The sequence below is a fragment of the Staurois parvus genome, unplaced genomic scaffold (assembly GCF_062004578.1).
Source record: "Staurois parvus isolate SC_StPar_1 unplaced genomic scaffold, SC_StPar_1.0 ptg001188l, whole genome shotgun sequence".
NCBI classification, from domain to species: Eukaryota; Metazoa; Chordata; class Amphibia; order Anura; family Ranidae; genus Staurois; species Staurois parvus.
In genome coordinates, this window is record NW_028318984.1 from 730860 (window position 1) to 758333 (window position 27474).

Sequence of the window (27474 nt, forward strand, 5' to 3'; positions counted from 1 at the left end):
CAGATTTGTTTGACAACGTTTGTCTTTTTGTGAATCCATGCTGTCTATTTCTTAAAATATTGTTTTCTAGCAAAAACTCTTCTATGTGGTCTCTTATCCAATTTATGTTCTGGACTATAGAAGTGAAAATAATGTCTTGTAGAGGGCCATCAGATGCTTTCCAAGTGAGGGCTCTGTAGATCCTGTTTATTTCCAGCTGCCTAATAGAAATTGAGGGGACCAGTTCTTGAAACCGTGCCAGGACCGAAGACTGCAGATCAAGAATCCCTTTCGGATAAGCCTTGGATGTGTAACTAGAATCATCAAATGCAATTTTCTTCATTTTCCAGGTGAGAGGAAAGTCGATAATTTATTCAGTGGAGGTCTGCAATTTCTGCTTTGTGATTCTTTACAACAGGGCTAAGAGATTCTATTTTGTCTTTGAGGTCTGTTGTGTACTTGCCTGTCTCTCAAATCTATTCAGACAGACAGTAATTTGTCGGGAGTTTCTGGAGAATAGCATGTATTTTCTACAGGAGTTGATATTGGAGGTCTCCCTAGAGTGACCAATTGGAAGTTTTGAGTAAGGTGTCATATTCAGCTTTGGAGTTTCTGTTTTAGGAAAGGAAGGGTAAGGCAGAGCAGGGGCAGCTGATGCTATCTTGGCTGGAATCCTAGCCAGAGCTGTTTGGATGCTTTTCAGCTTCTGTTTTGTGTTGTTAGCGCTTACCTCTGGAGAAGCCACTTGGTATGACAGGCTTTCTGTTCTGCCATGACCGGAATGCTGCAGACACCTGTAGGAGCTTAAGTATTAGTATAGTACAACCACTGTATTCGCATATAGAAATAGACACCAGGCTACTTGGTTGTAATTAGAGTATATATATATATATAATTGCAATGCAAAATGGTAATGCTTGAAAGTGATAAACAGGCTATATAATGACAGTTAATTGAGATCACAGTGGTACTAAGCAAAATCTAATATAAGCAGCAGTGGTAAAGGGCAGTGTAAATGGTGACCTGTATAAACAAATGAAAAGCATAAACATCAAGGAATAGTTTCATAGTATCTCCCTGCAACAAATAATCAGACACTGTCCTAGCGTGCACTCAATGTATATATGTAAGCTAGTATAGGTACGTGTATATTTTCCAGAAAAGGGGTATCCCGGGACGCAGTTATACAATATCTGGCTCCTGATTTGTACACTTCAGTCAGCTAAGAGGGTGGGACCCAATATGTATGGTGATGCATCTATTACTGTCTTTTTAAGACTGCATACAGTGATATGCTTTGGGCTGCTAGGCAGAAAGGGCAGTCTCCTATTGTACTTAATTGCTAACAGTAGTGAAGTAAGCACAGCTGAATCCGCTCACCAGTCATGGCACAAAGAAAACCTTGTTCTGGACTCATCAATTTGCACTCCTCAGGAACCCTGTTCTCGGTAACTCGGTTTTCACAATCCAGCCCTTACAGACTCAGTACCAGCAAGAGGTCTGTCCTGCTCCAGTTCCCCACACATGACACCTTTCTTCTCTCCAAGCCTGGGAAACTGCTTTCCCTCCCTTTCTGTTTGCAGGGAATTTGGGTGTTATAGTTTGCAGCCTCTCCACTGTCCCAGCACAAATCTTTCTCCAAAACTACATTTCCCAGTGTCCTTAATGGCAGTTGTCATCCAGTTTCCAGAACACATCTGATATGGGGAATCCCACATATGCACCCCTTCCATTCTTCATCTTTTAATCTATGTATAGTTTTAAACAGGAATAAACATTATATTGTTGTCTAAGGCCTTTTTTCTTCCTTCCACCTTAACCTGAACATTGTCCCTTTTCCTCCTTGTGTCCTGTTCCAGCACATTCCAGGGAGATGGCTTTCCACTATCTAGATGCGACATGCACTATGCAATCCACCTATCCACTATAGTTTTTTTAGACACTCAGATTCACTATTTGTCATTACTGAGGGGCAATATAGGAGATCTTTTACTACTTGTTCCAGTGTTGCTAGGTGGATTAGACAAGTTGTCATTAGAGTCTCTAGTGTGAAGGACACAGTTCCATAATATTCTTTTAAGGCACACTCAACCTGATCTCTCGGTCTTTCATGGGTTTTTCAGCATCAGGGACATGTTTCTTAGATTTGCAAAGCTGCCACATGGTCTTCAGGTCACATGTCTGTTTTACCAGGTGGATGTTCAGGCCTTATCTGATGCCAGTTTTGGGCATAAGGTGCTTCAGCCTGCTCTCTGAGTTAATAAGCCCTCTCTAGAACTGTTATTGTGTGGGCCTGTTAGTATTTGTTTGCTATGTTGCCCGGCTTTTCATTGGGCTATTTTGGGACATCCCATGTTCCAAGACTCTGATCCTGTTTCTTGCAATATATGATTAAGAAAACAAATTTTTACTTACCTGTAAATCCTTTGCTTGGTATACATTATAGGACACCGGTCCCTCCCCTCTGTTCCTTATAGTTCAATCTTTATTGCTTGCCAAAGAACCAAAGCTTGCTGGGAGTCAAAAGGATCATATTAGGGCCGTTTTTTACAGCTTTGTTTGCCACTGCCCAATCACATAAGTTGCATAGCCTATGGCCTAACCCATGTGGTCTGTAATGTACTCCAAGGAAAGGATTTTATAGGTAGGTCAAAAGTCCTATTTTCTACACCTGGTCATGTTTGGAATTAACTAAATATTAATCATATAGTACAGGACAAAGGCAACTTATTTATATACCATGGGTTATAGGTTTTTACCTTCAGGTGATTGGACACTGGCAAGCTTTTTAGAATACACACCCCCCTAGGGCGCCTCTCCTATAAACCTACCCCATTTCATAAGTCCTCATTTTTTTTCCCTAGTGTCTGTAGGTGATGGACCTCTTTTCCTTGCTGGAGAAACCAGTTTCACTAAATTTTTATATTATTTTCCTAGAATTCTTCAGTTAACCATTAATGTCTTTTCAATCCTGGAGAAAGCAGTATATCCAGATTGATGCAACCTCTAAAACCTTGGGAGCTGTACTTGAACCTCACACAGTGGGGATGGCTTGTAATGTTAGTTCAAGAACTAGATCTCGCATTAGGCACTCACCGTGCATTTGGTGCAATGTGTATGAAATGCCTTTTACAAGGCAGCTTCTGCTGTTAAAGCTTTTAACCAGAAAATCCTGTACAAATGTATAAATTTAGCACACATGCTTTTCCAAGGAAGACATCTATCTGGTAAAGTGCTTGACCAATTCAGTAAAGAGGTCACGGGTGAAAACGTTTTGCTTCCTCAGAGAGAGGCTACAAAACCACCCTCTTCTGAAGCTCCTCAGCATTCTATCTCAATTGAGGACATTGTTCTGCCGTCCTTGTGCTCTGATCCTGAAAGGAAGTTTTCTGAATCTTGTCAGAGCCATTAGTGTGTACTGAAAAGCTACTGTTTCCATTAAACAGACTTCCCGTTTGTCTATTCCTCAGGTCCTCACAAAAGTCACCCTATCCCCCATTTTCTAGGTGGATAAGGAATTATTAAACTAAATTAACTAAAACCATCACCTCCTTCTGCACAATTATGCGTGAATTACACCAGATCTGTTAGAGCATCCTGGGCCTTTTGGCAGCAAGCCTCTGTTGCCCAAATCTGTAAGGCACTCTCCTGGTCAAATTTTTTCAAAATTTTATCAGGTGCGTGTTCAATCATCTGCTGATGCAGCGTTCTTGCAGTGGCAGTTCAAACTTGTGCTTTTTTACCCCTGTTGTTTTTGGGTCTCTTGGTACAGTTCTGTTGCTTAGTTGTCGCCCATCCTTATACTCATTGTTTTGAGACATCCCATGATTCATGAATAAACTTCCTGTGTCCTGTCCTTTGTGGTGACTATAAGAGGCGTTTAACTTACCTGTAAATTCTATATCTTGCAGTACAGGACACAGGCCGCCCTCCCTGAATTCTCCTGGTTATTATGCATTGTATTCTACAAAACTGGGGTTTCATGAGGTAGGTTTAAAGGATTAGTTCACCTTTTTCCAAAGAAATAATAAATGCACGTTTTTTTGTAGGTAAAAGTGTATTTCCCATGACATATGAATAAGTTGCCTGTGTACTTTACTGTACTCCAAGATATGGAATTTACAAATAAGTGAAAATTCCTTTTTGTAACCTGGTTTAAGGTCGAGATCAGTGTTGCAACCTACCAGATTTAAATTCACTGACACAGCACCCAAAATTTACTGGCAAAGCCAAGTTTTTACTGGCATTTTTCAAAAGTTACAGAATTACGTATTACGTTCAAATTTCAGTATTTAAGCTACAAACTAGTACAATATGCAACTAGCATTTAAGGTAAATATTAAGGTAAAAAACATTTCTTTTGATATAGTAGGGGCAGGTTATTATAACCCATCAGTTTTTGTCATTCATGTCCAACTGGAGACATTTCTCTTTCATTTCTGTTTCATAGCCATCACAGAAAGTGAGGAGAAATCCCTGGTAGTCCCCAGGATCACCAGCATTTATGCTCCCAATTCTAAAGATCTCCTATTTCCGTCACTCCATCCCTCCTTCGCCTCCTGTCTCCATCCCTCCTTCGCCTCCTGTCTCCATCCCTCCGTCACTTTCCTGGTCTATTTCTCCATGTCTCAATCCACCCAACCATCCTTCTGTCCTTCGTTGCTCCATCATTATCTCTGATGATTGCTTCATCCGTCCCATCCAAAACTCCATCCCTCCATCACCTCCTCTCTTTATCACCCCATCCCTTCACTACTTTTTTCCTCCATCTCTCCATTATACTGTCCATCTAACCATCCCTCTGTAGTATGTCCCTCCAACCTCTTCACCCTTCATCACTTTCATCCCTCTGTTACTCTATCCCTCCTTTCATCTTTCCATAACACCATCCTTCTATCTCTTGCTCCATCCATCCCTCACTTCATTTCTTTATGCCTTTCTCCTTCCTTCCATCATACTGTCCATCCAACAATCCCTGTGCCCTATATCCCGCCACCTTTTCTGTTCTCCATCACTTTCATCCATCTATTATTCTGTCTCTCCCTCTGTCTTTCCATAACTCAATCACTCCATCCCTCTATTCCCTTTCTCTATCCCTCCATCACAACATCCCTCTATCCTTTGTTCCATCACTCCATTTCTCTGCCCATCTCACCATCTCTCTATGCCTTGCTCCATCCCTTCTTCTATCTGTCTCTCTGTAACCCAGCATCCCTTACTTACTCCTACTCTTCCCATCTCGCTGTCCATCTCCCTCCTTCCATCACTCCACCACTCCTTTCCATCATAAACAAAATACTTTAGACAGCTGCCACACCAAATGTGCTAACTGCTTAGTTAAAAAAAATATGAATAATATATACCTTAAGATCATCAAACACAAATAATCAAATATATAAGATCTGCTGCAGGACACCAATAAATGTGCTCCCACACCAAAGTATACAATAACGGGTAAACAAAAAGTGTTGCATTGATCCCAACTAATTATGTAAACATCATTTAACAATTTAAGTCCAACAAATAGAGCCAGTGTCACTCACACTCGCAAACGAGGCTTCGGCACCACTCTTGCCGCCCGGCTCCTGGGTTTAATTGCAACTGGTGGTGTGGTGGGAAATGCCCATGACGTCGTCATGCTCACCTCGCTAGTCGTGCACAGCCTCCACCAGACCCACCTTCCCTGCCAGCGCCGGCCAAACACTCGGGTGGTCGTGGGAAGCTCTGAATTCCGGAACTGAGCCGTCGCAGCCATTTTTCACTGCCACTTTTCTCCTGTTACAGGCATTTATGGGCAGGAAAAAAGTGCCCGGTTTTTACTGGCTGTCTATAAAAACAGACGGTTGGTCCAGATCTATTGAATTGCAGAGCTTTGTGATAGGCTGGAAAAAGCTTTACATTATTATCAAAGCAGCAAACAGCAATATTGATCTTCATTCTGTTGTGATCATTTTGTAATGTGTTATAGCTCGAACTGATTATATTTATGTCCAAATTAAATCCCTGATTGTGAGGGGCCAATATTACATCCAGCTCGTTTACTTCTCTATAATCCCATTAAAAGGCAATGTTGCCTGTCATGAGATATAAATGGAGCATAAAACATGGTTTGCTGAACTGTATAACAAATGTGTTAATGTATGTGCAATATCTTACAATTTTTTCTCGGTATGAAAACTTACCCTAATTTTCTATGAGCTGGAAATTCTCAAAGGTCTTGTTTGGCTGGGTTCCCACTAGTGCAGCTGTGACTTCCAATGTTGTATTATGATTTTCAGTGTGATTTTTGTAGTGTGTTTTTTGTTTTAACACTCTCTGACAAAAATCCTCTAGCATTTTACATGCGTATTTTGTGCATTTCCATGGAAGTCTATGGAGTCAAAATGTTGCTGCAACCGCACCAAAATAGCACTTGTGCCTTTTCCCAAAACGCACTGCATTGATGTGACACAAGCGCCAATAAAATAATGGGATTTCTATTGTCATGATCTGAAATTGCACTAGTGTGAACCAGGCCTAAAACAGTTTTCCTTACCTATAGTAAATGTCTTCTGTTTTGTATACCCTGTTTCAACAAACATGAAGGATTACTATTGCTTTGCTGCACACTGACCAAATTTAAAGTAGTATTAAACACAAAAGCAAACATTTATTATATTGCACCATTCTTAGATGTATTGATTGCATTTGTTTTCTCTTTAAGGCATTCTTCTATTCGCATCTGGTGGTCTGCCTAATAAGTCTGATGATTTTAAAAAGAACATGCTCTTTTGCAGTTACAGGGATGAGACAAACCATTTAAAACTGACGTGTGTATAATGATCAGCTTTTATTTATTTATTTCAGGTACTTATATAGTGCCATCAATTTACGCATTTATGTAAAACCTTTATTCCAAAAGGAAAAAACAGTTTGCTGTAACTGTTTATAAAGTGTGAACTGGAGTTTTGCTTCTGACCTGTTAGTGCATTTAAATCCCCCCCCCCTCCCCAGACTGACAATATTGCAGTCCAAATATGGCTCCTGTGCACATTCAACCAGAATGGGGGCACTGTAATACAGGAGGTGTGTTACTGGCCAGGGGAAAACGAGGGGGGGGGAACCTAAAAAAATACTAATGCAGCCACCACATCTGATGATTGCTAAGCTGCAATATATTACTTTTTTTTGTTTTGGGTTTAATACTGTTTTAGGAATACCGTAATCATACTGAATTTTAAGCAATATACCATATATAATAGGAATCTTCATGTTGAACCTGAACACATTTTTATTATACATAGCAATACAGCAAGTGTAGTACTAAAAAGATCAGGGATGTTCATGTATAATATGTACACATTTATGCCCATCCATTAAGTTAGCCAATAAGCTTCATACTGTGTTGATCACAAAATTGAAAATGATTTTGCAAGTAATCAAATACTAATAAAGCTAAAGACCGCAAATCGGAATACAGTTTGCCAAATATTTTCCCATGTAACCGAAGTACTTCCTTTTTTGGCCAGTTTCTATGTTCACTTGTGAGTGTGAGGTGTATACTTTCCATTTAGAGTACAAGGAAGCACACTCGATTATGATAAAATAAATATAAGCTACAGGGCATGAAAGCTCTGTTAAAGAGAGCAAAGCACATTGCAAGAACATATCTGGTTAATTTCTGCATGTACCGTGGAGAACAATGTGGAACTGGCTGAAAATTTTAAAATCTTATTGTCATCTGCGAGGTATGATATCCCCAGTTTCTTTATTGGTAACTGAACATGTATTTTGTAGCTGCTCTATAAAAGCTTCAGAAGCATTTGTATCAGCTTAAACAAAGAAGCAGCACCCCAAGCTGATTCATTACAACTGGAAAAAAATTTTTTTCAGGTAGTTTTAGCTGCAACATCTATATTTGTATCTACCGTTAGTAGGCCTGAATTGAACAGTGGAAGTAGCTAATACAACAGACTTAAAAGCTGTAAGCAAGTTTACTTTTAAAGAATAAGTTCACCTTTAGGACAAATATAATAAATGCACATTTTTTTGCAGGTACAAAAATGTGCATTTATTATTTTTGTCCAAAGGAGCCTGGGAAGCATTGCACCAGTGATCAGTTGATTGCTGATGCCATGCAGGTCTCCTGCAGACCTGTCAGAATATCTGCTTGCCATAGAGGGATGTATTACAAGCAGATATTCTGACAGGAAGCTTCAGTGAAACTCCACAGCGCCGTGGTAGTTCATTGAAAGCTACAAGCCCACAGCCGCTAAGGCTGCTGGGACTTGCAGTTCATTCATTCATGGAAGTCTGTGAATGAATGACGTGGCCATGTGAGAGGGGTGTGGCGGGCTCAGGTGCAGCTGTGGGAACATGTTGGGGCAGCACAGTGACTAAAAGGTTAGCACTTCCACCTGGCAGTACTAGCGTCGTTGGTTCAAATCCCAACCACGGCACCACCTTCCTGGAGTTTGCATGTGCCTGCGTGGGTTTCCTCCAGGTACCAGGTACTCTGGTTTCCTCCTACAACCCAAAGACATGCTGGTAGGTTAATTGGATCCTGTCTAAATTGTCCCTAGTATGTATATGTATGAATGTAAGTTAGGGACCTTAGATTGTACACCCCTTGAGGATTAGGGACTGATGTGAATGTAAAATATATACATATATATATATATATATATATATATATGTAAAGTGCTGCGTTAATTGACGGTGCTATATAAGTACCTGTAGTAATAATAATGTTCCGCCCTAAAAATGGTTGGCACATGTAACATGTTCCCAAAGGTGAACTTATCCTTTAAAAAGAAGAGATAAAGCCCACAACTTTGTAGATATCAGCCAGTGACACAACTTCTTTTATCACAGTACCATGTTATCTTAAAACAAAAGCTACAACACTACATTCCCCAAACCATCTCCCACACCCATATCCCCAATTCTCAAAATAAGGCTGATTTTCCAAATTGAAACATTAGGTATGTGTTCTGTACTAATTGGCTAGCGTCAGTACAGTAGGCGAGCACTTGAATAGGCAGCAAGCAGGAAAAGATAGAACAGGTGTACTGTCTGAGAGACAATAGCCACATTTTTTGTAAGTGCTTGGACGGTATATAAGCAACTTAGATAGGCCTCAATATAAGACGTGTAGAGGTGTCAGGTTTTTCTTGAAAAAAAAAAGAGTTGCAAAAAGAAGCTACATTTAAACCACCCCACAAGTGCGGTGGTCTGAGCCCCACTGTCCAAGCTGTTTTTTCTGCAACCCTCTCCCATATAATCTATTGGAAATTTCCTGACCTTTCCTCTACTGTGCCTGAAATGTTTTTTTTTTTTTTCTGTAGTCAGCCATGGTTTATTTATTAAAAAGATTGACTTTAATCTTAGCAGTTTGCAGAGTATAGTTTTAATATTGTCATTCAGGTAGTATTTATTAAAGTTGATAAGGCAGCATTTTTTTGTGGAGAACTGCGGTTTCCTTCATGGTTCCCATCCATCAGCACCACTGTACTGCAATGTTTTCCTTATTCTGGACGGACAAGATATAAAGTGCAAAGAAAAAGTGATTCTAGCCATTCTGTGGATAATCTGCCAAACTGTGAAGAGATGGGCCCAAGTGTGAAATATTTTTGATTTGGCTATATTGCACTTAAATGGTTCTGTTGTGAAGAGGTTGTAATTAAAATGGTAGTTCTCACCTAAACCTGAAATGGATCACCCTACTTTTTGATTTTGAACACCTGAATGTGATTTCTCCATTTGTAAAATGTTGTTATCCTAATAAGGTACACATTCCATTTATGACCGTAAAGGATTAAACTATTTGTACAATAATGATAATGCTATGTAAAATGAATGGCCATTTATTGATATGACATAGTAGGCACTTAATTGGAAAGCTAGAATGCTTTGTGAAATGTTCTTTCACACTAGCGCTCATACTATATATATATATATATATATATATATATATATATATATATATATATATATATATATACACACATACACCCAGTATATATAGAAGCACATCCATATATCAACCACCCAACATTAGTAAGTCTGTATTGCCATGTACCTGGTAGAAAAGACAACCTCTCATGTACCTTTTGGCCTTCATTGAGCTTCGATATGAAACCTGGCACATCCAGCAAGCCTGGTGGTGAGGGTGCCAAGGGTTGGTGTCAGTAAGTTTTGTGTCAGGAAAGTGAAAAATTGATAGGCATGAGGAATATATGGAGTCAATCCAATGTTGGTAACAATGTTTGAGGTCAGTGCAGCATTAAAAATGAGCAATCTTGGTGTTCGGTCGGTTAGCATTTATAGAATTATTATTTTACTGAGATTTTTATTCCTAATACAGAATTTGCTGATTGTCTTTCCTGCTGAATATCTTACCAGACTAAGAAGAATAATGGTTAACCATTTTTGGCTAGGTAAGCATTCATGTATTTGTTATAAAACATAGAATCAATAGAACCATTCCTGAGTCCAATCTATACAATCAGAGCATTCATGTGCAAAATAATCTGAAATGACACAAGTCATAACTAAGATCTGATCTACTGTCTACACTGTAAAGCTGGTCATACACTAGTAAAATTTTGTTCTCAGTTTTTCATTATAAGAATATTCGTTTGATTTTCTTACTGTTAGCGGGGTAAAATGTGTTTGTTTTTGAAAATAGTGATGAAACGATTTGAAAGAGCAGGCTGGACAATTTTTCTTCATTGACAAATTTCTAACAGAGTCTGTGGTTTTCATTGGGGAAATGACATTCATTCCAAAATCAAATGTTAAAAGCTGATGAAATTTTGAAGTACTTTTAAACGATATTTGTCAATTCATGCGTTGAGAATTTTTGGAGGAACATTTATTCAAAAACCTGCTTGTGTGTGGCCAGCTTAAAGGTTTGTACTTAAGCAGGATAAATATTTTGATGAAGCTTAAAAAGGGATACTCAAAGAGGATAATCCACAGGTCCAGCTGGTAAAAAAAGATAGTATTTTGATCATCTTTACCAACTTTGATTAAAAATTGAGATTGCTTGCAGGGGATGTTGAGCCTCTCATATCACGTATTCCATAATGGCAGACTGATCCACATTTAACGATGTGGCAGGGGCGGACTGACAACTCATGGGGCCCCCGTGCAATAGGGGATCATGGGGCCCCTGTGTCCTTGCCCACACTCAAACCTCATCCAAAAAAGCCTATGAAAGGTACCAGGGGAATCTCATGGAGCCCCTTACTGACCCCGGTCCCTCGGGCAGTGCCTGAGTTCTCAAATGGTCAGTCTGCCCCTGCGTTGTGGTAATTGTGATGTTGCAAGTACATTTATGGCCCTACTACCCTCGATTATTTGGCATCTCTCAGATTAATTAATCTACACACTAGAACTAATGGCAGCCTTGCTAGAATTCAAAGTGCTATTTCTACCCTAGGGACCACCACCAAAGGACTGTTTCCACCCAAATTATCCAATCTTATTTTAAAAATTTGCACAGAAAATTGAGGTACAGTGGTGGTCTAATGTGGGATTCATATATTAATGTCAACCTCAAAGAGTGTGTAATTTAATTGGCAAACGGCAGAATTTCAGAATCTTGTACTCAGAGGAGTAAAGATTGCACCATCTTCCAATCCAGTGTATGTACCTCTAAGTCAATGGTTGGCTTTAAGGATCTTGAGACAACACATTCACATTTGTTGGACATGTACAATGAACAGCAATTCTACATTTTGGAGAAATACAACTAGTAAATATAATAAGCATTTTATTTGGCTGTATGGGGAGTGGTTTAAGATTTTTAAATAGAAGTTAAAATTCACATTAATGTTGTAAGCAAGAACAATTGCTCTATTTTGGAAGTCAGTTTAGGTTTTAGTTTTTGAACGGGTGCAGAAATTAGTATTTTTTTTTCAAATGAATGAAATGTTGACGTCCGCTCCTGAACCAAGGAAAAGGTAAATATTTTAGAACTATGGTCTGCAACCTTTTATAACTATAATCCTATGCTCTCATGTCCCTGTTTTTCTTCCATCTATTTTTGTTTGCTTCTTTATAATTTTGTTTAAACTGTAGATTGAGCTGCAGTTGCAACAGGTGAGTTGCATCAACAACAGATGGACTCAGAAATATAGAAGAAACACAGAACGCAAATAAAATAAAAGTCTGAAGTGGATATTAGGTTTGCTAGAAAAGAATGGCTAGTTAGGTTTGGCTTCTATGGGTATAAAAAAAAAGCTCAGAAAAAAAGACCACTAATGATAATTGATTAGCTGGAGTCAAGATGAGTTGGATCAATAAAAGGGATTTAAAGTGTTACTAAACCCACAACAGTAAAATCAGTCTGTGCAGTGCCTTGAAAAAGTATTCATACCCCTTGAAATTTTCCACATTTTCTCATGTTACATCCAAAAACATAAATGTATTTTATTGAGATTTTATGTTTTAGAGCAACACAAAGTGGCACAGAATTGCAAAGTGAAAGGAAAATTTATAAATGGTTTTCCAAATTTTTTTACAAATATCTGAAAAGTGTAACGCGCATTTGTATTCAGCCCCCTGAGTCATTACTTTGTAGAACATTGTGCTGCAATTACAGCTGCATGTATTCTCTACCAGCTGTGCACATCTTCAGAGTGAAATTTTTGTCCATTCTTCTTTGCAGAATAGGTCAAGCTCTGTCAGATTGGATGGAGAGCATCTGTGAACAGCAGTTTTCAAGTCTTAACCTCTCTTCAATCAGCACAACACACCTTGAAATAATATGATAGTGCTCTAAATAGTTGCTGCTAAAACACTGTTAGTGACTTCATAACCCATGTACCAAAATGAATAACAAAGTGCAGCGCAACAAACTAATATCTCATATAAAAAAAATCAATAAAAAACAATAAAGTCCCAGAAAAAAGTCTCTTATAACACCACTATGCAATGTGTATAAGATAAATCTCTTTTCTTCAGTGCCAACCTGCTCACCTCACTTTATAACCTCATCAATAGGTCATTATAAGCGCTCAACATATGGACAGACTTGTTTACACCCTCTGTGGTCCTCCTCCAGCTCCTCTCCTGGCACCACCACAGTATACACTCCTCCAGCTGATGCTGTCATATAATATGTATTTCCTATTGATGAGGTCATAAAGTGAGGTGAGCAGGTTTTTCATCTAATGGTGGTGGCAGGGTTGGCACTGAAGAAGAGAGAACATTTATCATATACACATTGCACAGTGCTGTTAATAAGAGACTTTTTCATGGGACTTTAAGATCTCATATCAAAATCAATAAAAAAGATTAGTTTGTTGCGCTACACTTTAATTTTATTCAATTTTCAAGTCTTGCCACAGATTCTCAATTGGATTTAGGTCTGGATTCTGACTGGGCCATTCTAATACATGAATATGCTTTGATCTAAACCATTCCATTGTAACTCTACCTGTATGTTTAGGGTTTTTGTCCTGCTGGAAGGTGAATCTCCGCCCCAGTGTCAAGTTTTTTGCAGACTCTTAACAGGTTTTCGTCTAGGATGGCCCTGTATTTGGCTCCGTCCATCTTCCCATCAACTCAGACTAGCTTCCCTGTCCCTGCTGAAGGAAAGCATCCCCACAACATGATGCTGCCACCACCATGTTTCACGGGGATGGTGTGTGCAGGGTGATGTGCAGTGTTCGTTTTCCGTCACACATAGCATATTGCTTTTAGGCCAGAAAGTTCAATTTTGGTCTCACCTGACCAGAGCACCTTCTATCACGTTTGCAGTTTGTGAGAAGCCATGTGAGGGACACAGCAAATGGATCTTATTTTATTTTTTTTATTTTTTTAACAATGGCTTTCTTCTTGCCATTCTTCCATAAAGGCCAGATTTGTGGAGTCCACGAACAATAGTTCTCCTGTAGAAAGATTCTCCCACCTGAGCTGTGGATCTCTGCAGCTCCTCCAGAGTTACCATGGGCCTTTTGGCTGCTTCACTGATTAATGCTCTCCTCGCCCAGCCTGTCAGTTTAGGTGGACGGCCATGTCTTGGTAGGTTTGTAGTTGTGCCATACTCTTTCCATTTTCAAATGATGGATTGAACAGTGCTCCGTGAGGTGTTCAAAGCTTGGGATATTTTTTATAACCTAACCCTGCTTTAAACTTCTCCACAACTTTATCCCCTACCTGTCCGGTGTGTTTCGTGGCCTTCATGATGCTGTTTGTTCACTAATGTTCTCTAAGAAACATCTGAAGGCTTCACAGAACAGCCGTATTTATATGAGGTTAAATTACATACAGGTGGACTCTATTTACTAATTAGGTGACTTCTGAAGGCAATTGGTTCCACTAGATTTTAGTTAGGGGTATCAGAGTAAAGGGGGCTGAATACAAATGCACGCCACACTTTTCAGATATTGTAAATAATTTTGAAAACTATCATTTTCCTTCCATTTCACAATTATGTACCACTTTGTGTTGGTCTATCACATAAAATCCCAACAAAATACATTTACGTTTTTGGTTGTAACATGACAAAATGTGGAAAATTTCAAGGGGTAAGAATACTTTTTCAAGGCACTGTATATGCAGTAAATCATGCTTGTTATACTCACTGTGGAACCAAAGGGGTTAATCCTCTGCATTGTGTAAAAATGCTGTTTGATCCTGACTTCTCTGATCCTCGCCTTCTTCCAGTGCCCCCCTCTTATCTCCTGATAAGACATATTGTGTGGCGTCACTCTACACATGCTTAGTTTCATGTGTATTGCACAGTCTCCTTCAGAATGGATTTTGGCCCATACTACATCTGGACCCCGTTGGGCTGGATGTTGCAGGACAAGTTTGAAAGTTAACTTCAGGCACAGTGTTCCACATGGGTCACTGTCCAGGTTTAGTTTTGGTTACATTAGGTTCAGGGCCATTGGCATTGCTTTTGTCCTGAAGACTCACTTGAGGAGACCAGACAGGCTAAGCTTCCTCATTTTTTATTGAATGGTGGATGTAATTATGTCCTGTTTCCCTTGGAAAGGGTTAACACTGTGGAACAGAGCACTGGCATATGCTGGATAGGATAGATGCTGGATAGCCTCCACTCTTTTCCACCATCTAGTGTCAAGGAGGCATTTCCTTGCTGCTTCTGTTGCAAAGAGCCATGTGGAACTTCGATCTCTTCCTGCTGCCCTCCTACTGTGACTTTGGTCACCTTTAGAGATGAGCGAATCGAAGTATCCGAAGTGGAATTCGAGTCGAATATCGGAAAAATTTCGATTCGTGCCGAATCCGAAAAACAGCCTAATTCGGACGCGCGAATCGAAATTTTTCCGAAAATGGCGGCTGACATGTGCGGCGACGGAGCGGGGATGTCGGGGAAGGCGCGCAGACAAGGCGCGCTGCCCCATAATGCATGCCTCAACGACATGTGATCGCATCAGCCAATCAGCAGCCAGCCAGCCAGCACTGTGTAATGGTCGAGGTATATATAGCGGCCATTTTGGAAATCTTCATTTGCCTGCAGTCATTGAACAGAGGCAGACCGCTCTGTACTAGGGACAGGGACAGAGTTAGGGCCACAGAAACGAGAATTGGGGACAGAGAGAAGTTACTTAGGGACAGAGAACCATTACTCAGGGACACAGACTTGTTAATGAGGGCCACAGAATCGTTATTTAGGGACAAAGAAACGCTAGTTAGGGCCACAGAATTCATACTCAGGGACAGACAGAATTTTCACTCAGTGCCAGAGAATTGTTACTTAGGGCCACAGAAACGTTATTAGGGCCACAGAATTTTTACTCAGGGACAGACAGAATTGTTACTGAGTGCCAGAGAATTGTTACTCAGGGACAGACAGAATTGTTACTGAGTGCCAGAGAATTCTTACTCAGGGCCACAGAATTCATTCTCAGGGACAGACAGAATTGTTACTCAGGGACAGACAGAATTGTTACTGAGTGCCAGAGAATTGTTACTCAGGGACAGACAGAATTGTTACTGAGTGCCAGAGAATTGTTACTCAGGGACAGACAGAATTGTTACTGAGTGCCAGAGAATTGTTACTCAGGGACAGACAGAATTGTTACTGAGTGCCAGAGAATTGTTACTCAGGGACAGACAGAATTGTTACTGAGTGCCAGAGAATTCTTACTCGCACAGACACAAAATTGTTACTTGCACAGACACAGAATTGTTACTCGCACAGACACAGAATTGTTACTCAGGGCCACAGAATTCATACTCAGGGACAGACAGAATTGTTACTGAGTGCCAGAGAATTGTTACTCAGGGACAGACAGAATTGTTACTGAGTGCCAGAGAATTGTTACTCAGGGACAGACAGAATTGTTACTGAGTGCCAGAGAATTGTTACTCGCACAGACACAAAATTGTTACTTGCACAGACACAGAATTGTTACTCGCACAGACACAGAATTGTTACTCAGGGCCACAGAATTCATACTCAGGGACAGACAGAATTGTTACTGAGTGCCAGAGAATTGTTACTCAGGGACAGACAGAATTGTTACTGAGTGCCAGAGAATTGTTACTCAGGGACAGACAGAATTGTTACTGAGTGCCAGAGAATTGTTACTCGCACAGACACAAAATTGTTACTTGCACAGACACAGAATTGTTACTCGCACAGACACAGAATTGTTACTGAGTGCCAGAGAATTGTTACTCAGGGACAGACAGAATTGTTACTGAGTGCCAGAGAATTGTTACTCAGGGACAGACAGAATTGTTACTGAGTGCCAGAGAATTGTTACTCAGGGACAGACAGAATTGTTACTGAGTGCCAGAGAATTGTTACTCGCACAGACACAAAATTGTTACTTGCACAGACACAGAATTGTTACTCGCACAGACACAGAATTGTTACTCAGGGCCACAGAATTCATACTCAGGGACAGACAGAATTGTTACTGAGTGACAGAGAATTGTTACTCAGGGACAGACAGAATTGTTACTGAGTGCCAGAGAATTGTTACTCAGGGACAGACAGAATTGTTACTGAGTGCCAGAGAATTGTTACTTGCACAGACACAAAATTGTTACTTGCACAGACACAGAATTGTTACTCGCACAGACACAGAATTGTTACTCAGGGCCACAGAATTCATACTCAGGGACAGACAGAATTGTTACTGAGTGCCAGAGAATTGTTACTTAGGGACAGACAGAATTGTTACTGAGTGCCAGAGAATTGTTACTCAGGGACAGACAGAATTGTTACTGAGTGCCAGAGAATTGTTACTCGCACAGACACAAAATTGTTACTTGCACAGACACAGAATTGTTACTCGCACAGACACAGAATTGTTACTCAGGGCCACAGAATTGTTACTCAGGGACAGACAGAATTGTTACTGAGTGCCAGAGAATTGTTACTCGCACAGACACAAAATTGTTACTTGCACAGACACAGAATTGTTACTCGCACAGACACAGAATTGTTACTCAGGGCCACAGAATTCATACTCAGGGACAGACAGAATTGTTACTGAGTGCCAGAGAATTGTTACTCAGGGACAGACAGAATTGTTACTGAGTGCCAGAGAATTGTTACTCAGGGACAGACAGAATTGTTACTGAGTGCCAGAGAATTGTTACTCGCACAGACACAAAATTGTTACTTGCACAGACACAGAATTGTTACTCGCACAGACACAGAATTGTTACTCAGGGCCACAGAATTCATACTCAGGGACAGACAGAATTGTTACTGAGTGCCAGAGAATTGTTACTCAGGGACAGACAGAATTGTTACTGAGTGCCAGAGAATTGTTACTCAGGGACAGACAGAATTGTTACTGAGTGCCAGAGAATTGTTACTCGCACAGACACAAAATTGTTACTTGCACAGACACAGAATTGTTACTCGCACAGACACAGAATTGTTACTGAGTGCCAGAGAATTGTTACTCAGGGACAGACAGAATTGTTACTGAGTGCCAGAGAATTGTTACTCAGGGACAGACAGAATTGTTACTGAGTGCCAGAGAATTGTTACTCAGGGACAGACAGAATTGTTACTGAGTGCCAGAGAATTGTTACTCGCACAGACACAAAATTGTTACTTGCACAGACACAGAATTGTTACTCGCACAGACACAGAATTGTTACTCAGGGCCACAGAATTCATACTCAGGGACAGACAGAATTGTTACTGAGTGCCAGAGAATTGTTACTCAGGGACAGACAGAATTGTTACTGAGTGCCAGAGAATTGTTACTCGCACAGACACAAAATTGTTACTTGCACAGACACAGAATTGTTACTCGCACAGACACAGAATTGTTACTCAGGGCCACAGAATTCATACTCAGGGACAGACAGAATTGTTACTGAGTGCCAGAGAATTGTTACTCAGGGACAGACAGAATTGTTACTGAGTGCCAGAGAATTGTTACTCGCACAGACACAAAATTGTTACTTGCACAGACACAGAATTGTTACTCGCACAGACACAGAATTGTTACTCAGGGCCACAGAATTCATACTCAGGGACAGACAGAATTGTTACTGAGTGCCAGAGAATTGTTACTCAGGGACACCTAATCGTTGAATTAAATAGTATGTCAGACAACATGCAGAGGAGTGGCAGAGGAGGCAATGTTTTAGGAGCGAGCAGACGTGGCAGCAGAGGAAGGGGTCGAGGCAGCAGTATTCGCAGCCAGAGGCCAGTGCTCCCGGTGTCATCCAGCGGTCGCGTCTCCACCGACAACCCTGCCGTCATTGATTGGTTGGCTCGGTCGTCTTCCTCTTCCCAGGTCACCTCTGACACCTACAGCCAACGGTCGGTGGGTACGTCAGACACAACCGTTAGTTGGCATGGCCCGGGACCAAGCCCACTGAAATCACGTGTCCTCTACCTGCCCCTGTCCTTTGCTGTTCCCTCACCAAGCGAAGTATCGCATGCTGTGGGCTCAGCCCCACTGTACAGTGAGGAAGAGCTAACAGAGGGCGGTCAGGAACGGGGGGAGACATCGGCCTTTTCAGCAGCCAAGCGAACAAGTACTGGCGAGGAGAGTGGCTCGGTAGCCGGTCTAGAGACAGGTCTGTCTCCTGACCCAGACGCAGCCGAGGGGGCTAGTAGTGAGGCGGAGACCCTACTTGATGATGAGGAGGTTGATCGCACTTGGCAGCCTCGTCGTCATCAGGCAATTTCTTCCGCATCATCAGGAGAAGAGGGTGGCAGCTTGGCAGCGAGCAAAACAGTCGGTGGGTTGCCCAGGAGACAGCAGCAGGGTCGCATCAGTGTCAGTGGAGCCAAACGTCCACGGAGTAGAGCACCAGCTCCACTGCAGCCTACCACCACGGCCAGTAGTGGTGCCGGTGCGCACGGAGGAAGTAGCAGTCAGCCAGTGAAGAGTAGCGGGGGCAAAGTTTCCTACTCGGTGGTGTGGCAATTTTTCCTCAAGCCGCCCGAGGAAGTAAACGTAGCCGTATGTCGACTATGTGGCCAGAAATGCAAGCGTGGCCAGGGGGCCCATGTTGGGACTACAGCGTTGCGTCAGCATATGCAGCGTCACCATTCGGTGGCCTGGGAAAACCGTGATAAACATACGGCGGTTCTGCCTGCCCCAGCCCCCGCTCCATCACCCGCTCCGTTACTTGCTCCGTCACCCGACGTCGTCAATCGCCCTCTATCAGCCAGTCAAGGCTCCAACACCTCTGCTGAGGGGAGTTGTCGCTCATTGGCATCTTCCGCTCGTTCAGATGCTCCTTCTCCTGCTACTCCTCTTCTCGGATTCCGTCAACAGTCTTTCTTGGAATCCGTATCCAAGAGACAACAGTTTGCGAGCACGCACCCGACGGTGCAAAAGCTGAACGTCCTCCTGTCCAAGTTGCTGGTGCTGCAGTCCCTCCCTTTCCAACTGGTGGACTCAGCACCTTTCCGAGAAATGATGGCTTGTGCCGCGCCGCGGTGGAGAGTGCCAAGCCGTCATTTCTTTGCCCAAAAGGCAGTGCCAGCCCTGCATTCACATGTAGAAGAGATGGTGGGCCAGTCTTTGAGCATGTCGGTCTCTGCCAAAGTGCACGGCAGCGCCGACGTGTGGAGCTGTAACTACGGTCAGGGACAGTACATGTCATTTACGGCCCACTGGGTGAACGTGGTGCCGGCACAGCCGCACCAGCAACTTGGACAGGTCACGACGCTTTTGCCTCCACGTTTGCACGTCCTTGGTCCAGCAAGCATGTCCGCCTCTACCACCTCTTTTTCCGCCGTGTCCTCAGCCGCCACCCCCGTGCCAAGTCCCATTACCCGACCGGCATATCACATGTGCAGGGCGCAACGGTGTCACACTGTGCTGCACCTGGTATGCCTTGGCGAACGTAGTCACACAGGGGAGGAACTGCTGAGTGTAATGAACAGAGAAATCGACAGATGGCTGTCTCCGCGCAAACTAAAAATCGGAACCATGTTGACTGACAACGGAAAGAACATGGTGTCTGCTCTGCGTCAAGGAAGGTTGTGCCATGCGCCATGCATGGCTCACGTGTTCAATCTGGTTGTCAAGCGGTTCCTAAAATCCACCATCCCACTGCAAGACATCCTTAAAATGTCACGTAAACTGTGCATGCATTTCAGCCATTCCTACACCGCAAAGAACACCCTCATTGAGCTGCAGCGGCAGAACGGAATTCCACAGCATCGCCTGATCTGCGACGTTGCAACAAGGTGGAATTCAACCCTACACATGTTAGACCGCCTTTACGAGCAGCGAAAGGCCATCACCGATTTCCTGATGTTACAAGCGGATAAAGGTACTCCCCTGTGTAACTTAGATGTCAGCCATTGGCAGCTCATGCGTGACACCTGCCGCTTGCTCAGGCCCTTTGAGGAGGCCACGCTATTCGTGAGTCGGCAGGACTATGGGATGAACGACGTCATTCCTCTGTTGCACGTCCTGGAACAAATGCTGTTAACAATGGCTGGTCAGGGTGCGGTAGACGTGGCGCACAGATCTCAACGCCACATGACCCCTGTGGGGGCAGGACAGGAAGAAGAGGAGGAGGTAGAGGAGGACATTTGTGCTCAGGAATTATTGAGTGAAATGGGTGGTTTTTCCACTCAGCGGACAGGAGTGGAGGAGCAGGAGCATCTGGTAGAGGAGGAGGAGGAGGAGACAGAGGACCCAGACGCACCGTGGCAGTATGCTGTGGAGATGGAGGCAGGGAGTCCCTCGCATTCCTTGGCACAAATGGCCCATAGCATGCTCGGTTGCTTGCGTAGCGACAGCCGAATAATAACCATCAGACAGAGGGATGACTTTTGGCTGTCCACCTTGTTGGACCCTCGCTACCGGTCCAAAATGGTGGCCTTTTTCACACCTGCTGAGAGGGAGGCCAAAATTACGTACTATAAAAACCACCTATGTAGTCAGTTGGTCTCTGCCTTTGTGCGCCAACGTCCATCCTCAGACACTGTGGGCCCTGTGCGCTCGCGTTCCGCTGGCATGGCAGCAGGGGAGGGGTGGGGTGGTAGGAGCAGTGGCAGCTCCACCAGCAGTGGCTGCCTCAGTCTGCAGTCGATGATGAGTAGCTTTCTTCACCAGCGCAGTGAGGAAACTACTAACCAGCCGCAGCAGCAGCAGCAGCATCAGGTGGACCTGGAGCAGGAGCTCAAACAACAGGCTTGGGCCTACTTGGACAGCACCCTGCCAACCGAGGTAGACAATCCCCTTGACTACTGGGCAACGAAACTTGACCTTTGGCCCCAACTAGCTGAATTTGCCCTTGAAAGGCTGTCATGCCCGGCCAGTAGCGTGGCATCGGAGCGCGTGTTTAGTGCGGCAGGAGGTATTGTAACTCCGCGGAGGACACGACTGTCCACCCAAAGTGTGGAGAGACTCACGTTTGTGAAAATGAATCAGGCGTGGATTAGTCTGGATTTCAAACCACCAGTTCCTGACACAACTGACTAAATCCGCCATGAATCATGCCTCAAACATGTGCCACTTTCAGGTCTCCTCACACTGCTGGTGTGTTTAATTTTTTGACATAGGGTGCTGGCAGATTACGGGCCTCCTATAGCTGCTGCCAGGCCCCTAATCTGCCATAGGCCCCTATATACCGCCTCCTCATGCTGCTGCTAGGTCCAGAGTCTGTCATGGGTCCCTGTACGGCCTCCCATTGCTGCTGTCTCCATCGCCACACTCTGCCATGTGCCACTTTCAGGTCTCTTCACACTGCTGGTGTGTTTAATTTTTTGACATAGGGTGCAGGCAGATTACGGGCCTCACATAGCTGCTGCCAGGCCCCTAATCTGCCATGGGCCCCTATAAACCGCCTCCTCATGCTGCTGCCAAGTCTAGAGTCTCTCATGGGTCCCTGTACGGCCTCCCATTGCTGCTGTCTCCATCGCCACACTCTGCTGCCATGTGCCACTTTCAGGTCTCTTCACACTGCTGGTGTGTTAAATTTTTTGACATAGGGTGCAGGCAGATTACGGGCCTCACATAGCTGCTGCCAGGCCCCTAATCTGCCATGGGCCCCTATATACCGCCTCCTCATGCTGCTGCCAAGTCTAGAGTCTGTCATGGGTCCCTGTACGGCCTCCCATTGCTGCTGTCTCCATCGCCACACTCTGCCATGTGCCACTTTCAGGTCTCTTCACACTGCTGGTGTGTTTAATTTTTTGACATAGGGTGCAGGCAGATTACGGGCCTCACATAGCTGCTGCCAGGCCCCTAATCTGCCATGGGCCCCTATATACCGCCTCCTCATGCTGCTGCCAAGTCTAGAGTCTGTCATGGGTCCCTGTACGGCCTCCCATTGCTGCTGTCTCCATCGCCACACTCTGCCATGTGCCACTTTCAGGTCTCTTCACACTGCTGGTGTGTTTAATTTTTTGACATAGGGTGCAGGCAGATTACGGGCCTCACATAGCTGCTGCCAGGCCCCTAATCTGCCATGGGCCCCTATATACCGCCTCCTCATGCTGCTGCCAAGTCCAGAGTCTCTCATGGGTCCCTGTACGGCCTCCCATTGCTGCTGTCTCCATCGCCACACTCTGCTGCCATGTGCCACTTTCAGGTCTCTTCACACTGCTGGTGTGTTAAATTTTTTGACATAGGGTGCAGGCAGATTACGGGCCTCACATAGCTGCTGCCAGGCCCCTAATCTGCCATGGGCCCCTATATACCGCCTCCTCATGCTGCTGCCAAGTCTAGAGTCTGTCATGGGTCCCTGTACGGCCTCCCATTGCTGCTGTCTCCATCGCCACACTCTGCCATGTGCCACTTTCAGGTCTCTTCACACTGCTGGTGTGTTTAATTTTTTGACATAGGGTGCAGGCAGATTACGGGCCTCACATAGCTGCTGCCAGGCCCCTAATCTGCCATGGGCCCCTATATACCGCCTCCTCATGCTGCTGCCAAGTCCAGAGTCTCTCATGGGTCCCTGTACGGCCTCCCATTGCTGCTGTCTCCATCGCCACACTCTGCTGCCATGTGCCACTTTCAGGTCTCTTCACACTGCTGGTGTGTTAAATTTTTTGACATAGGGTGCAGGCAGATTACGGGCCTCACATAGCTGCTGCCAGGCCCCTAATCTGCCATGGGCCCCTATAAACCGCCTCCTCATGCTGCTGCCAAGTCTAGAGTCTCTCATGGGTCCCTGTACGGCCTCCCATTGCTGCTGTCTCCATCGCCACACTCTGCTGCCATGTGCCACTTTCAGGTCTCTTCACACTGCTGGTGTGTTAAATTTTTTGACATAGGGTGCAGGCAGATTACGGGCCTCACATAGCTGCTGCCAGGCCCCTAATCTGCCATGGGCCCCTATATACCGCCTCCTCATGCTGCTGCCAAGTCTAGAGTCTGTCATGGGTCCCTGTACGGCCTCCCATTGCTGCTGTCTCCATCGCCACACTCTGCCATGTGCCACTTTCAGGTCTCTTCACACTGCTGGTGTGTTTAATTTTTTGACATAGGGTGCAGGCAGATTACGGGCCTCACATAGCTGCTGCCAGGCCCCTAATCTGCCATGGGCCCCTATATACCGCCTCCTCATGCTGCTGCCAAGTCCAGAGTCTCTCATGGGTCCCTGTACGGCCTCCCATTGCTGCTGTCTCCATCGCCACACTCTGCTGCCATGTGCCACTTTCAGGTCTCTTCACACTGCTGGTGTGTTAAATTTTTTGACATAGGGTGCAGGCAGATTACGGGCCTCACATAGCTGCTGCCAGGCCCCTAATCTGCCATGGGCCCCTATAAACCGCCTCCTCATGCTGCTGCCAAGTCTAGAGTCTCTCATGGGTCCCTGTACGGCCTCCCATTGCTGCTGTCTCCATCGCCACACTCTGCTGCCATGTGCCACTTTCAGGTCTCTTCACACTGCTGGTGTGTTAAATTTTTTGACATAGGGTGCAGGCAGATTACGGGCCTCACATAGCTGCTGCCAGGCCCCTAATCTGCCATGGGCCCCTATATACCGCCTCCTCATGCTGCTGCCAAGTCTAGAGTCTGTCATGGGTCCCTGTACGGCCTCCCATTGCTGCTGTCTCCATCGCCACACTCTGCCATGTGCCACTTTCAGGTCTCTTCACACTGCTGGTGTGTTTAATTTTTTGACATAGGGTGCAGGCAGATTACGGGCCTCACATAGCTGCTGCCAGGCCCCTAATCTGCCATGGGCCCCTATATACCGCCTCCTCATGCTGCTGCCAAGTCTAGAGTCTGTCATGGGTCCCTGTACGGCCTCCCATTGCTGCTGTCTCCATCGCCACACTCTGCCATGTGCCACTTTCAGGTCTCTTCACACTGCTGGTGTGTTTAATTTTTTGACATAGGGTGCTGGCAGATTACGGGCCTCACATAGCTGCTGCCAGGCCCCTAATCTGCCATGGGCCCCTATATACCGCCTCCTCATGCTGCTGCCAAGTCCAGAGTCTCTCATGGGTCCCTGTACGGCCTCCCATTGCTGCTGTCTCCATCGCCACACTCTGCCATGTGCCACTTTCAGGTCTCTTCACACTGCTGGTGTGTTTAATTTTTTGACATAGGGTGCAGGCAGATTACGGGCCTCACATAGCTGCTGCCAGGCCCCTAATCTGCCATGGGCCCCTATATACCGCCTCCTCATGCTGCTGCCAAGTCCAGAGTCTCTCATGGGTCCCTGTACGGCCTCCCATTGCTGCTGTCTCCATCGCCACACTCTGCTGCCATGTGCCACTTTCAGGTCTCTTCACACTGCTGGTGTGTTAAATTTTTTGACATAGGGTGCAGGCAGATTACGGGCCTCACATAGCTGCTGCCAGGCCCCTAATCTGCCATGGGCCCCTATATACCGCCTCCTCATGCTGCTGCCAAGTCTAGAGTCTGTCATGGGTCCCTGTACGGCCTCCCATTGCTGCTGTCTCCATCGCCACACTCTGCCATGTGCCACTTTCAGGTCTCTTCACACTGCTGGTGTGTTTAATTTTTTGACATAGGGTGCAGGCAGATTACGGGCCTCACATAGCTGCTGCCAGGCCCCTAATCTGCCATGGGCCCCTATATACCGCCTCCTCATGCTGCTGCCAAGTCCAGAGTCTCTCATGGGTCCCTGTACGGCCTCCCATTGCTGCTGTCTCCATCGCCACACTCTGCTGCCATGTGCCACTTTCAGGTCTCTTCACACTGCTGGTGTGTTAAATTTTTTGACATAGGGTGCAGGCAGATTACGGGCCTCACATAGCTGCTGCCAGGCCCCTAATCTGCCATGGGCCCCTATATACCGCCTCCTCATGCTGCTGCCAAGTCCAGAGTCTCTCATGGGTCCCTGTACGGCCTCCCATTGCTGCTGTCTCCATCGCCACACTCTGCTGCCATGTGCCACTCTCAGGTCTCTTCACACTGCTGGTGTGTTAAATTTTTTGACATAGGGTGCAGGCAGATTACGGGCCTCACATAGCTGCTGCCAGGCCCCTAATCTGCCATGGGCCCCTATATACCGCCTCCTCATGCTGCTGCCAAGTCTAGAGTCTGTCATGGGTCCCTGTACGGCCTCCCATTGCTGCTGTCTCCATCGCCACACTCTGCCATGTGCCACTTTCAGGTCTCTTCACACTGCTGGTGTGTTTAATTTTTTGACATAGGGTGCAGGCAGATTACGGGCCTCACATAGCTGCTGCCAGGCCCCTAATCTGCCATGGGCCCCTATATACCGCCTCCTCATGCTGCTGCCAAGTCCAGAGTCTCTCATGGGTCCCTGTACGGCCTCCCATTGCTGCTGTCTCCATCGCCACACTCTGCTGCCATGTGCCACTTTCAGGTCTCTTCACACTGCTGGTGTGTTAAATTTTTTGACATAGGGTGCTGGCAGATTACGGGCCTCCCATTGCTGCTGCCAGACATGTAATCTGCCATGGGCCCCCGTACCGACTCCTCATGCTGTGACGTTGCAACAAGGTGTAATTCAACCCTACATATGTTAGACCGCCTTTACGAACAGCTAAAGGCCATCACAGATTTCCTGATGTTAAAAGCGGATAAAGGTACTCCCTGTGTAACTTAGATGTCAGCCATTGTCAGCTCATGTGTGACACCTGCGCTTGCTCAGGCCCTTTGAGGAGGCCACGCTATTCGTGAGTCGGCAGGACTATGGGATGAATGAGGTCAAATCGGCCATGGGCCCCCGTACCGCCTGTTCACGCTGATGCTGGTCCCACAGTGTGACCTGGGTCCCTGTACGGCCTCCCATTGCTTCCACTCTGCCATGTGCCACTTTGAAATCTCCTCACACTCCTGCGGTTGTCCATTTTGTCATAGGTTGCTGGCAGATTACAGGCCTTCCATAGGTGCCACCAAGCCCCATATCGGCCATGGGCCCCCGTACCGCCTGGTCACGCTGCTGCTGGGCCCACAGTGTGACCTGGGTCCCTGTACCGCCTCCCATTGCTCCCACTCTGCCATGTGCCACTTTCAGGTCTCCTCACGCTCCTGCTGGTTTCCATTTTGTCATAGGTTGCTGTATGGCCTCCCATTGCTGCTGCCTCCACCGCCACACTGTGGCTCCAAACACTGGTTTTGGCCCCGTGACTGGCCAAAGGAGTGAAGTGTGCAGTGATTCTAAGATCGACGGCACTCATCTGCATGTCATACTGACAGACAGTATTATTTCTCTTCCCCAGCAGACTCCAAGGGCATTTAAATTAAAGGTACAGTGTTCTGCACTAATATTAAGTCTCTCTGAAGCCTAGAAACACCCTTTTTTAAGTTAAATTCACAGCGAATTTATTCGACTCGAATCGAATATTGTCCACGAATTTGCCGAATCAGTCGAATCGAATTTTTCATTTCTTCGCTCATCTCTAGTCACCTTACAGCCATCCAAACTTTTAGTCATTGGCCCTCACCTGCTACCAGCTATATGGATTTTATGAGTACTTAAAGCCTTGCCTCTTTCCCAAGGCCTGTATGTTGCCTAAACGCATTGTAGTCGCAGCATGTCTGATTCTAGACATTGGGGGTGGTTCTGCTGTACTGGGTGCCCCCTACTCACTTTCTGCTGATTGTGCCACTGTAGTCTGGAATCTTGCCATCC

The 27474-nt window shown here is 45.0% G+C and overlaps 1 protein-coding gene across 4 annotated transcripts in view; it reads left to right on the forward strand.

The window, feature by feature from the left end:
- CCDC9B (coiled-coil domain containing 9B) overlaps positions 1 to 27474 on the forward strand; it is a 124139-nt gene that overhangs the window by 80893 nt on the left and 15772 nt on the right. Inside the window, exon 10 of one of the 4 annotated variants that reach the window (XR_016307898.1) lies at positions 10325 to 10397. The exons of the other annotated variants lie outside the window; for them this stretch is intronic. The gene's annotated coding sequence lies outside the window, so the exon portion shown is untranslated. The remainder of the gene's footprint in view (positions 1 to 10324; positions 10398 to 27474) is intronic. 4 annotated transcript variants of the gene reach the window in all.